General features: G+C 39.1%; 1 protein-coding gene and 1 long non-coding RNA gene across 3 annotated transcripts in view; both read left to right on the top strand.

Moving 5' to 3' along the window:
* The window catches only part of LOC127360861 (major histocompatibility complex class I-related gene protein-like), a 52951-nt gene that overhangs the window by 5582 nt on the left and 33580 nt on the right, over positions 1 to 13789 (top strand). The window lies entirely within an intron of this gene.
* LOC127360866 (uncharacterized) lies at positions 10852 to 11596 on the top strand. Its single transcript, XR_007883952.1, has 2 exons — positions 10852 to 10972; positions 11414 to 11596. It is a non-coding gene; the product is annotated as an uncharacterized LOC127360866 (long non-coding RNA).

Below are 13789 nucleotides of genomic sequence, written 5' to 3'. Positions count from 1 at the left end.
TATTGGAATGAACATTGCCAAGTGGTGCAGACAGTACTCTCAGAGTTTGACACAGCTCTAGGTGCAGGGTTAAATTCTGTTTGGAGAGAGGCCTTCCAGCGAGTACAGTAGGCGGAGCTTGTTGAAAAGGTGTCCACAGCTTGTGTAGCAGGCAAAAATAAAGTGCATATACCACAATCCATGCAAGGGGATTTAGGAGGCAGTCTGATGGTGACTCCAGCATACATCTTGAGCCAGGGAACACTCCCCTGCCTGGTGGGTTGATAGTTGATTCATCCAACAGTCATGTTTTTCCAGTCCAAGTCATTAACCTCTCCCAGGAGGATGTCTGGTTGCCCCCTAAGACTAGACTAGATATTCTTAGCCAGTGTCAGTGTATGGAGGGTGACCCCTATAAGGGGAGGTTTCAACGTATTTCCTCTAACTATGAGGAGGTGACAGTCAACCGAAAGGATAATAAAGAATGTGACAGTGACATGCAGAGCTTACTGGACCGACTACACCTAGGGGGTACACCAGAGCAACAGGCAGAGCTAGGAGCGCTCTTGATGAGATATGCAGATGTGTTTGCAGCTCAGGACGAGGATCTAGGATATACTGATCAGATGAAACATGAAATCCCTGTGGTGGATGAGACACCTGTCTCCCAACCCTGCCAGCGTATACCCCCTAATCAATACGAAGAGGTCAGGGAACACATTTCTGAACTGCTGAGAAAGGGAGTGATTCAAGAGAGTTCAAGCTCCTATGCTTCACTTATCGTTTGGTGTGCAATTCTGATGGGACTCTAAGACTATGCATAGACTACAGACGGCTGAATGCAAAGACAAAGCATGATGCGTTTTCACTCCCACGCATTGATGAAAGCCTGGATGCTCTGAGTGGGGCCAAATTCTTCTCAACAATTGATCTCACAAGCGGGTACCACCAGGTTGCAGTACATGAGAAAGACAGGAACAAAACAGTGTTCACTACGCCATTTGGCCTCTATGAGTATCTGAGGATGCCTTTCGGTTGTGTAAAGCGCCCGCTACATTTCAACGCCTGATGCAAGCTACAATGAGTGATCTAGTGTTCCAGATCGTGTTAATCTATTTGGATGACTTGCTTGTGTTTTCACCAACATTCCAGGATCACCTAGTGAGACTAGAGACTGTCCTTAAGAGGCTGAGGGAGACAGGGCTAAAAGTAAAAGTGGAGAAGTATCACTTTCTTCAGTCTGAGGTCAGGTTTCTTGGTCACCAAGTCTCATCCCAAGGCATAGGCACCGATCCTGATAAAATAAGTGCAGTGAAGTTGTGGCCCGCCCCTAGTACTGTAAAAGAGCTTAGGTCATTTGCAGTTACTATAGGAGGTTTATTGAGGGTTTTTCCCAAATTGCAGGGCCCCTTCATGACGTGGTAAATGCCTGTATCAAAGAGTGTAGCCAGGCTAAGGTTAATCAGAAGTTCAGGTCAGCCTGGACGCCACAGAGTCAAATAGCCTTTGAGCTACTAAAAGAAAAGCTAACTAGTGCCCCCACATTAGGCTACGCAGACTTTACCCACCCTTTTTTACTGGAAACAGATGCTAGCAGCTTAGGTTTGGGTGCTGTTCTCTACCAAGAGCAGAAAGTTATAGCCTATGCAAGTCGGAGGCTTAGAGGGGCTGAGAAAAATGATAAAAACTACAGCAGCATGAAGCTGGAACTCCTTGACCTAAAGTGGGCGGTCACAGAAGCTATCTCCTGGGCTCTAAGTTTACTGTCATCACAGATGAAAAACCCCTTTGTCACCTCTCCACTGCCAATTTGGGAGCCATTCAGCAGCGATGGGTCGCTCAGCTAGCTGTGTTTGATTTCGATGTGAAGTATTGTCCTGGCTGATGTAATACTGCAGCTGATGCTCATTCCTGGACCTGAACCTGTCAGTGAGGATGCAGAGTACGATGGGTGCGTAGCGATATGTAATGCCCTTAGTACAGGCACAGATCTAGGCCTGGACTTAGTAACTGCTGGCGTAGAGCACTGTAAGATCAGGCAGCTATGTGCATCTGAGGTAGGTGAGACAGTGATAAGTGAGGCCGTTTAGGATAACACACCCGCCTTGCCTGGATATTCAAAAGCAGAACTACAGAGCTTTCAGACAGCTGACCCAACAATTAGAGTGTTAAGTGAGTTTTGGAGCCAACAAAAGAAACCTACCTACCAGGAGAAAGCAGGTTTTCCTAAACCAGTGCACTCCTTGTCAGGATAGATGGATAGATAGATATACTTTATTGATCCCAAGCTGGGAAATTTCAGAGGTGTATATTTAATATATTTGTTTTATTTATTTGCTCCTGAGCATTAGTAATCAATCAATCATGTCCAGTCTCTCTTATATAATTATATCACAAACTGAATTATCTTAATTTCTGCTTCTAGCTTCAGACTCTTCAGCATCGCTGTCGGACAGAAATTCAGCTCCTGACTGATCACAGTGAGTATGTCATTGTTTCAACAAGGCTGTGCACATATTATGTCCACTGACATAATGTACAATATTCTTGCTGTATTTCACACACAGCTGATGTTTCTAATTCACAAAAACATTCTGCATGAGAAAGAATTTTCTCAGTCCATCCATTATAACTACAGGAAGCAGATGGCTCTGGGGTTTTATGATACTACTCCAGAAATCAAAAGTGGAAGAAGTATTCAGATCCTTTACTTAAGTACATGTACCAACACAACAATGTGACAATACTCTGTTAAAGTCAAAGTCCTGCATTCAAAAGTCTAATAGTGTTATCAGCACAATGTAATTTAAGTATCAAAAGTATTTGTTATAACAAAAAATGTCCCCTGTAAGTGCTATAATATTACAGGTGGAGCTAGTTTTTACTGCTTTATATACAGTTAGGTACTCTGGTCCAGTGGTTCCCAGTTTAGGGGTTGAGTCCCCTGTAAAGGGAATAGAAGTATAAAGTAGCATAAAATAAAAAAGTAAGTTTCACCTTTGTCAGAAACAGATAATCACTTGCATAAAGTATGTTAATAATGTCCATGAACTCTGATAAGTTTCTAATCAGTTATTCAACTTTTAATTTATTAATCTGTTTTTACAGGTTCCCACTGAAGATACAAGAGAACTCCAATGATGTTACTGTGGCATCCAAACCATTCTTTCTTTTCCAGAGAGCACTTTATTCTCATTTACAGAAGACATTTTTATTTAGGAAAATATTTGTAACATTGAGATGAGAAGTCAGAGACCCTGTCAGAACATCACAGGTTAAAGTATGAATTCATTTACTCACCAAAGAAGATTATTTAGGTATCAGTCAGAGCTGACAGAAGCATTACTGTCGAGGAAATCCTCCAGGAGTAACAACATCTGGAGTGATGCTGCTGTCCAGCTACCAAAAAGGAGGTCCTGGACCTTATCTAGTTTAGATTGTGAGGCACTAGTTATCTTTCTTTGTTTATTAGTAGTAAGTTTCATGTTTCTACTTTTGAAGCACACTAATGAAAACTCTGCACTAAACCCTGTTAGAAAATATTGTCCCTCTATTGTGTCAGAAAATCAAACAATAAAATCTTAGTCCTCATATATAAATCAGCACTAATGGCTTAGTCCCAACATGTATCACTGAGCTGCTTGTACAATATGAAACTGCTGGGCCTCTGAGGTCTTGTGGAACTGCTTTTTAAATTCTGAAAAATCATTTATCTAGCTATATTTAGCTGCTGTTACATTTTATACATTTTATTGCTGTTTACTGTTTTTAGGTTATTTTCTGAAATACTGAACCTTTACATCCTTTCTGTTAATCCATATATAATTATGGTTACCACAAACTAATAAAAGTGTGATGGAAATTGAATTGATTTTTTTATTTGTTCATTTTTGAGTTCATAATGATTTCATTATCTGTTAAGAATTGTTTAGACAGTGCACTGAAATCAGGTTGGAGGTGTGTGTAAAGCTAAAATACAACAGCTGTCACAGCTTTGTTAAAAAATATTCTGTTCGAATTTGTTTAGAAAAATTAGGTTAATTTAGTTTAGAATATGAGTCAAAATATCCAATATAACAATTGTTTTCTGAAAGATTAAGTAAAAAATGTTGCAGCTTAATTTGCTGAAGCTGTCAAGGGGAAAAAACAGTTTTTAGTTTGAATCTGGATCTTGGTCCAGTGTTAAAGTCCTCGTCAGCCACAACTTCGTTTTTGTTTCTTTCCTCTTTGCCCCTTCTCATCTTTCTCCACACCCTCTCCCTCTCTTACTCCCTCTTCCTCCATTGTCTCTATCCTAATGCTATAGTCTCTGTTTCTATAGTAACCCAGAATAGACAAACCATACACTTGCTGTAGATAGGGTCACCATGATGACTATAATGTATTCAAATAGTTGAATGTAACTTAATATCACTAAATCCTACACACTGAAATATTTCCACTCAACATTGACACTGTGATTGAGAACTTTACTGAGAACCATAAAAACAGGTAGTGAGTTTCTTCAGTGGTGGTGTAGTTCTCTTTTGTGTTTATATACAGCCAATGTGGAAGTTGTGTAGAAAAATGGGTTATTATGTAGCACTATCATATGTTTTTATAGTTTCTAAGATGGTTGTATGGACCTGTACATGTAGTGCATTTACCTGAAAGACAAGTATTTTACATGTTGTGAGTTTAATGTATTTGTTGTGTCTTAAGTTCACTTAAAGGTACTCTAAGGAGTTTTTGACCACTAGTAGTACTATTGAGATTTCTGTTTACAAGTAGATTCCTGATTGTTTGTATCTTGTGCACATACACAAGGAAGCATCCTATAGCATATAATGGTAATATGCCAAGAAAGGCATTGAAGTATAAGAAGAAGAAGAAGACTGTTACCAAGTAAATATGGTTCTCATCATTCTCTAACCTCTTTACCCTATATAATTTATATCACCCCTGAAAAAATGCTTGATGCTTTGTTGTGTAATAATGCGGAGGAGGTCAGTCAGAGAAAGTCAGTGTTCCAACTATTTCTGTATCAAAAAATTTGAAACTTCATAAGTCAAACTTAACAGACTCAGCACAAACTCCATCTTAAATCTATGGGGCCAAAACAAAAGCAAAATAAAAACAGAAGCAGATTAAGCAGAATTGAATTAACATCTGATGTGTCAAATTTCTGTGTGTCACACTGTGTTCTGGACTTTACCTGACAGACAACTGCAGACAAGTAATAACAGATACAGCAACAACAGGTAACTGACATTTAAACAAACACAACCTTTCAAAAATGTTGTGGTTCCATACATGTTATGTTTATAATAAAGAAATTAAATTATTTAGAGTAAAGCTTTTGTTCACCTCTAGGGATCATTAACTGGTGAACAATTCAATTCAATTCAATTCAATTCAATTCAATTTTATTTGTATAGCGCCAATTCATAACAGAAGTTATCTCAGGACACTTTTCAAATAGAGCAGGTCTAGACCGAACTCCTTATAACATTATTTACAAAGACCCAACAGTACCACCATGAGCAAGCACTTGGTGACGGGGGCAAGGAAAAACTGCCTTTTAAGAGGCAGAAACCTAGGACAGACCCTTCGACTCTAGGTGGGTGGCCGTCTGTCTCGACCAGTTGGGGTGAGAGAGAGAGAGAGAGAGAGCAACAACAGTAGCAAAAACTACACTAATAGTGACTGATGATGATGAACATGAAGAAGATGATGACGACAACAACGACGGGGGATAATGAGCAGTGACAATAGTAATAATAGTAACTGTAGTAATAATAATACTTATAATAATAATAATAACACTAATATCAGTAATATTAACAATGGCAGTCAAGCAGGACCATGGCAGGAGGCTCCACCAGGATCCATGAGAACCTGCGAGACGAGAAAGCACAAGAACTCCAGGGAAGAAGTGAAGTTAGTAATGTGAATTAATGGGACATGAATGAGTGCAGAAAGAGAGAGAGAGAGGAAGAGAGGAGCTCAGTGCACCATGGGAAATCCCCCCGATAGTCTAGGCCTATAGCAGCATAACTAAGGGATGGTTCAGGACTCACCTGATCCAGCCCTAACTATAAGCTTTATCAAAGAGGAATGTCTTAAGCCTACTCTTGAATGTGGAGAGGGTGTCTGCCTCCAGAACCACAACTGGAAGCTGGTTCCACAGGAGAGGAGCTTGGTAACTGAAGGCTCTGGCTCCTGTTCTACTTTTTAGAGACTATAGGAACCACAAGTAGCCCAGCATTCAGAGAACGCAGTGTTCTAGAGGGGTAATAGGGTACCACGAGCTCTTTAAGGTATGAAGGGGCCTGACCATGAAGAGCTTTGAAGGTGAGGAGGAGGATTTTAAATTCTATTCAGAATTTTACAGGGAGCCAATGCAGAGAAGCTAGTACAGGAGAGATGTGATCTCTTTTTCTAGTTCCTGTCAGTACTCGTGCTGCAGCGTTCTGAATTAATTGGAGCGTCTGAATGGACTTATTGGGGCAACCTGATAATAAGGAGTTACAGTAATCCAGACTAGAAGTAACAAATGCATGGATTAGTTTTTCTGCATCTGTCTGTGACAGGACACCTCATCTTCCAGAGAACAAAGACTCAGTCAGTGAACCAGGAAACATCATTGCACTGAAGACAAAGTTAACATCAGTTGATTCTACCAACTCTTTGGTTCTTCTTCTTTCTCAAACAAAGATAAAGTTATTTATGTTGCTCCTTTTGTGTCATTTTTTGACAACATTTTAAGTTCTTTCTGTTACAGCAGTTTCATTTGGCCCATGAGCTCCTGTGTAGAGCAGAATTAGTGTGTGAAATTACAGTACCTTCAAAAGAGCATTCACACCAGTACCAGTATACAGTTTGGTTTTGTGTGCATTCCTTTGGGTTTATGGGAACTGCAGTTTACGGTAAATGAAATCACTTCAGTAAAAGAGCTTTTCCCTGCTGATGTTTTGGGGTGTGTGGGAACAGAAAACTGTTCACCGCAGGTCACAGGAAACTGTCCTTTGCACAAGCAATCAATCTGCACGCAAAAGAGAAAGTGCAGAGAAAGAAAATAAGTTTCCTGCTACAGTTTTCACACGTTCACAATAAATGAGCACCCGATTCAAAGTAAATAATATATTTACTCATTTACTTTGGGTAGATCATTGGTTCAAACTCCAAATGATGAGCCTTGAATAAATATGACAAAACTCATGAATAAATGTGTGTTCTTCCTTTTAGATAATCATACAAAAAGAATATAAAAAGTGTATTTCAGAAACCTGAAAATGTATTTCCCCTACAGAGGAACACTCCCTGAAGTTTTTCTGTGCTGGATTATCTGGAGTGACAAACTTCCCAGAGTTCATTGGTGCTGTGATGGTTGATGGAATTGAGGTTGTTCACTACGACAGCAACATCAAGAGAGCTGAACCCAAACAGGACTGGATGAAGAGACTAATGGAAGTTGATCCAGGACACAGGGACTGGTACACTGACGAGTGTCATGTTAATCAGCGCTTCTTCAGTTCCACTATTGACAGTTTGATTCAGGACCTCAATCAAACAAGAGGTATATTGGTGTATAAGTTTCCTGTTTACAATGGTCTTATTGATTGATAATGGTGGAGCTCTTAAGAAGTATACTATACTATAAATGTATATACATACTAATACTAATATTATAATATTGGGTGTAGATCATTTGAGCATCTTTATACAATGTCAAATAGTTTAATCTCATCAGATTGTATAAACTGTATAATGTTTTTCAATTCTTAATCTGAAAGTAACAAGTAAAATGTAAAAGTAAAATATTTCTCTTTGAATTATAAAGCAAGTATGAAGTAAATAAAATAAAAACACTCAAATACAAGTAAGTCAAAATTGCACTAAAGTACACTTCTTGTACATTAAATGCACTGATTTCCATTCCACCATAGCTGGTCGATTGTTTGTCATCTTCAGGATATAATTTGATGATGATTTTATGATGATAAACATGATGAGCTGAAAATAACTTTGATGGACTCTCGCTCTGGTTTACTGCAGTCTCTGTCTCTCTTTTAGGCGTCCACACTTTCCAGAGGATCTATGGCTGTGACTGGGAGGATAAAACTCCAGAAGTTATTGGTTATGATGAGTTTAAATATGATGGAGAAGACTTCATATGGTTAGACCTGCAGACACTGGAATGGAACAATTCAACACCATAGGCTTTCATCACCAAGCAGGAGTGGGACAGTGACAAAGCTACAATAAACAACATTAAGTTTAACCTCACCCAGCATTGTCCTCAGTTGCTGAGCAAGTATTTAGACTATGGGAAGAGCTCCCTGCTGAGAACAGGTAGAATCACTGTTCACATGTCTCAATGTGAAGCAACATATTGAGAACCACTGCACAGATCCATATTTTTCTGTCTCTTTCTCTTTATTCTGCAGAGCTTCCCTCAGTGTCTCTCCTCCAGAAGACTCCCCGCTCTCCAGTCAGCTGCCACGCTACAGGTTTCTACCCTGACAGAGCCACACTGTTCTGGAGGAAAGATGGAAAGGAGCTTCCTATTGAAGATTGTGCGGAGGTCCTCCCAAACAACGATGGAACCTTCCAGATGAGTGTTGACCAAGTCCCACCAGTCATACCTGAAGACTGGGGGAGTTACGAGTGTGTGTTTAAGTTCGGTGACGAGGACGACAACGTCAGCAAACTGGATAAGGCTGTGATCAGAACCAACTGGGGTATGTTTACATCAGATGCAATTTTATGTTTGTCCCACTAAAACTCTGCACTTTGGTGCACAGTTAAGGAATTATTTACTTCAATAGACGTTACAAATAACATCAGTGTAGTTATATTTTTTCCTAGTTTTACATAAAAAAGGAAATGTTAAGTCAAACCCATTAAACATTGTGTTTCTTACAGAGGAACACTCCCTGAAGTTTTTCTTTGCTGGATTTTCTGGAGTGACAAACTTCCCAGAGTTAATTGGTGCTGTAATGGTTGATGGAGTTGAGGTTGTTCACTACGACAGCAACATCAAGAGAGCTGAACCCAAACAGGACTGGATGAAGAGACTAATGGAAGATGATCCAGGACACAGGGACTGGTACACTGACGAGTGTCGTGTTAATCAACACTTCTTGAATTCCACTATTGACAGTTTGATGAAGTTCAACCAAACTGGAGGTAATTTACATGTTTAGTACTTAAACATTGTAATATGAACAATATCCAGTGGTGCAAAGTAATGAATTACAAATACTTTATTAATGTATGTTTTGTTTTTTTAAGTATCTGCACTTTACTTATTTTTCTGACATTTCTAACTGAAAATCCTTAACTTCTACATTTTCAAAACAGACTCATTACTTTAGTTTAGTGCATTTGAGGGGAATTATTAATTATCATTCATTTTTTTAATGATTGCACACCTTCCCAATAACAAAATCAGTGCAGTGCTGGCAAAATCTTACTGGACCGTTGGCATACGGATGAAGTTTTAAACTGTTGTAAAATGTTTGGACTCAATAAGATAGTACTGTATTATGAGCTCCCAATAGGTTACTGTATCTGTCTCTCTCTCAGACATCCACACTTTCCAGAGGATCTATGGCTGTGAGTGGGAAGACCAGGTTTATACTTCGGATGAGTACCGTTATGATGGAGAAGGCTTCATGGAGTTCAACCCAATAACACAGACATGGATCCCTTCAACTCATCCACAAGCTAGCTACACCAAACTTCAGTGGGACAGAGACAAAGAGAGAATAAAAAACATTATCTTGCATCTCACAAATTGTTCTGACTGGCTGAAGAAGTATTTGGACTATGCGAACAACACTTTGAAGAGAACAGGTAGAATCACATGACCTTACGTACTCTATGGACATATGTGTCATATATACATATAGAGCTACTGTAGAGCTATAATCCAGCTATATTCATTAACACACACATATCTCTCTCTCTCTCTCTCTCTCTCTCTCTCTCTCTCTCTCTCTCTCTCTCTCTCTCCAGAGCTTCCCTCAGTGTCTCTCCTCCAGAAGACTCCCTCCTCTCCAGTCAGCTGCCACGCTACAGGTTTCTACCCTGACAGAGCCACACTCATCTGGAGGAAAGATGGAGAGGAGCTTCATGAGGACGTGGACCACGGAGAGATCCTCGTCAACCACGATGGATCCTTCCAGATGAGTGTTGACCTGAACCTTTCATCAGTCACACCTGAAGACTGGAGGAGGTACGACTGTGTGTTTCAGCTCTCTGGTGTGAAGAACGACATCGTCACCAAACTGGACAAAGCAAAGATCAGAACCAACTGGGGTAAGACTGAAACAAACTCTCATTTAGTAACGTGGTGAGTTGTAGAGCTACATTTCCCACCATGCTTTGGTTGATGAAAGTAAGATGTTGCTGTGGAGACAATGAGTTCAGTTGTGGCCGACACTTTGAGCCCTGTTTTTGCAGTTTAACCAATTCTTTCAGTTCACCACTTGTCGTTTTTACATATCAGTTTTTGCACAGATTAAATTAATGAAACATGACATGTTCATTAGTTAAACATTTAAAGATGCTGGTAGGTACATTTTGTTACCTTCAGACAGAGCTAGCTGTTTCCCCTGTCTCCATTCTTGGGCTAAGTTAAGCTGCTGGCTTTAGTCTAATGTTTAACATATGAGAGTGGTATCAATATTCTCCTCTACCTCTAAAAGCTTATTTCCCCAAATGTCAAACTATACTATGTTATCTCTTTCTGAGCAGGGCTATAATTATGTTTTGAGCATAATCAGAAATGAGCTGTTATTTAACTCTTTCAGAACCACACAATAATAGTATAAATGGGCTTGTGATAAAAGTTTGTTCTGTTGGTTTAGTTCCAGTTTCTTCTCCAGCATCCTCCGACGGTGGTGTCACTGGAGGTGTTGCTGCAGCAGTTTTCGTCGTTGTGGCAGCTTTCATCACTGGATACTTTATCTGGCGAAAGAAATGTCATGCTGGACAGACCTCCAATGTGAGTATTGTATTTGATAATACTTTTAACCTCTCTAGTGATAGATCGATATATACTTTATTAATCCCCTGTTGGAGAAATTCTTCTTTTCACTGTTTTTTATTTTATACACACACGATGCATATGCAGGGACTGTGGACATGCAAACATTGAGAGAGAGAGAGTGGTGGAGTGATGGGCAGCCACATTAGCAGCTCACCATGAGCAGTTTCTTGGGGTAAAGTTGCCTTGCTCAAGGGCACCTCAGCAGTGCACAGGAGGTGAAACTGGCAACTCTCCAGCTACCAGTCCACACTCCATACTGTGGTCTGTGGGACTTGAACCGGCGACAGAGGTCCCTACACACTGAGCTACGTCGCCCCAGTGATAGTGACAATATGAACTAAGCACAGGTTTTTCTTTGTGTCCTTTTATGAATTCCTTAATAATTTCTAATTGCAGTGACAAAGAACGCAATCATTAGCTTCACAACAACAAGCTGATTCCCAGGAGTCAACCACAGAACCGGATAACTCCGCAGAATCAGCTACACTGGAAGTACCAGGATGTGCAGACACAGAAAATATGAATTTAAAGGACATAAAAATAACTGAAATTTAATAAAAAAACTTGTCTAAAACATTATTTTATGACTTAAATGGCTGAAACGTTTTGCCTCTCTCGCCGTCCTGTCCTAACAATCTTATTTAAGACCAAACCTCACATCCTTGTCTCTGCCATGTGCTCATGTGTTGAGGTCATACTTACCATATTTAATATTTAGTCAGATATTTTTGATAAATACATAGTATCAGTGTTAACAAACAAAAACAACAAACTGTAAAATAATGTTTGGGGTGTACTGGATTCACTGGTTTAACATTATTTAAGAGTCATAATGATAATGTAATAACTCACCCTAACTGGAAATAGGGTTGTTGTCTTTGAGCACAATGTGAATTTGGCTTCTATACAGACAATCAATAATTGTTATTCATTCATTGATGTGACATTTTTTTTTTTATTTATTTTTTCACTTTTGAGCAGCAAGAAAAGAAAATCTTTGAAACTCTTAGAACATTTCTTGGTTTGTTATTGGTCGGTGAAACCTCTATTTTTTTGGGGGGTTATACGGGGTCTATTGTCTGTTTGTAGTTTAGTCATTTTTATTCTATTTGTTAAGCACACCCACCTTGTCCCACCCTCTCTATATACTGTTGTATGATTGCAAGCATCAGTAAGCTGTAAATAAATCCCTTTTGTCAGTTCCACTCTGACTCCTACAATTTCTTTGGTTATCGTGTTATCGTCTGTTTCACTTACACACTGACCAGATGTGTGTTTCTGTAACCTTCCACTAGAGTGCAACATACACTTGAAAACTGAAGCAGAAATTCATTTGCTATAGAGAAACAAGTTGTCAGGAAGTTTTTTCACACCTTCAGTGTGAGTGTTAAGTGAGTGTATTTGGTGAGATGGAGGAATGATGCAAGGGTGTGTGTTTATTGAAAGAGTTAATAAATTAAATTCTATCTTGAATTGGTGATGGTTAGGGTTGTTTATCTTATTTTAATGTAAATTGATGTAGTACAATATATTGTGCTATATTACGATACTGTAAGCTAGACAATATATTACGATTTCATTTTAAAAGTACAATTTTAGGTCTGGTATAAACTGTCATGGTATAAAGAACACACCACCATATACCTAAAATCTGAGTTAAAAAGTTTTTAATGCAACCAGAACATTGAGACCTGCATTAGTATTTATCACTAGAACATCAGAGCCCTCAGTTTATATTTATAACACTGCTATCTAGCCGTTGGGGGTTTAACCACAACAATCGATACAATACTGGAAAGTAAAATATCGTAAAACAATATTTTTAAACATTTTCTTCCAGTCATAATGTTTAAGTGATGCATAACAATGCACCACAGATGATGTCAGTACATCTGTTCACACACTGATGAAGAAAAATGTCACACTCTCATTTTATTTCAGCCTTTTGTTGTAACAGCATATTAACTTTAAGTCAGTAAAAATGAAGTTTTACTTGTACCTCAACCTTTTACAAATAAACTATTGTGTGTTTGATCATATCGTCTGTTCTGATAGTCGTCCTATTCTGTGCCAAGACCAGTGAGTAGACCTGAACTGTTCCCCTCCATCTCATTTAACAACCAGATGGTCTGTTGCACACAGATGTATTTAAATAACAGATAATAACAGTCCACACTGAGAAACTGTACTGCTCCACATCACTGGAGGGAGCTCTGAAACAGCAATAAGACACTGCTGCATCCACACAAACTGCAGAGTGTCTGATCTGTAGCTGACAGTGACACCAAGTGCTTGCTCATGCAACTGTTGGGTCTCTGTAAATCATTTTATAAGGAGTATGGTCTTGACCTGCTCTATTTGAAAAGTCTCCTGAGATAACTTCTGTTCTGAATTGGCGCTATACAAATAAAATTTAATTGAATTGAATTGAATGGACCTCTGACCTCCCAGAAATAAATACATTTCTGCATGTTACATCACATTAACTTACAAAACATAGTACAAGATCTGAGCAGCAGAAGGTTTAATTCTCCTCTCATATGTGAACAACCTTGAAACACCAAAATGCCTACATGCCCCCCCCCCCCATCCTCTCACACACACTTTAAATTTCAACCTCAGCTGTGGTTCTGTTTGTGTGTGGTGGAGTAGCACTTAGGCCTACATAGTGAGACGCAGTATAATGCACTGTGACGTTGTGTGACTAATCCGTACATTAATGAGAAGTTTTAAAAGGAATATTAAATTATTAAAATCAACAACAGTAATAAA

The sequence above is a fragment of the Dicentrarchus labrax genome, unplaced genomic scaffold, assembly GCF_905237075.1.
Source record: "Dicentrarchus labrax unplaced genomic scaffold, dlabrax2021, whole genome shotgun sequence".
Taxonomy (NCBI): Eukaryota; Metazoa; Chordata; class Actinopteri; family Moronidae; genus Dicentrarchus; species Dicentrarchus labrax.
This window is presented reverse-complemented; position numbering and strand designations above follow the sequence as displayed.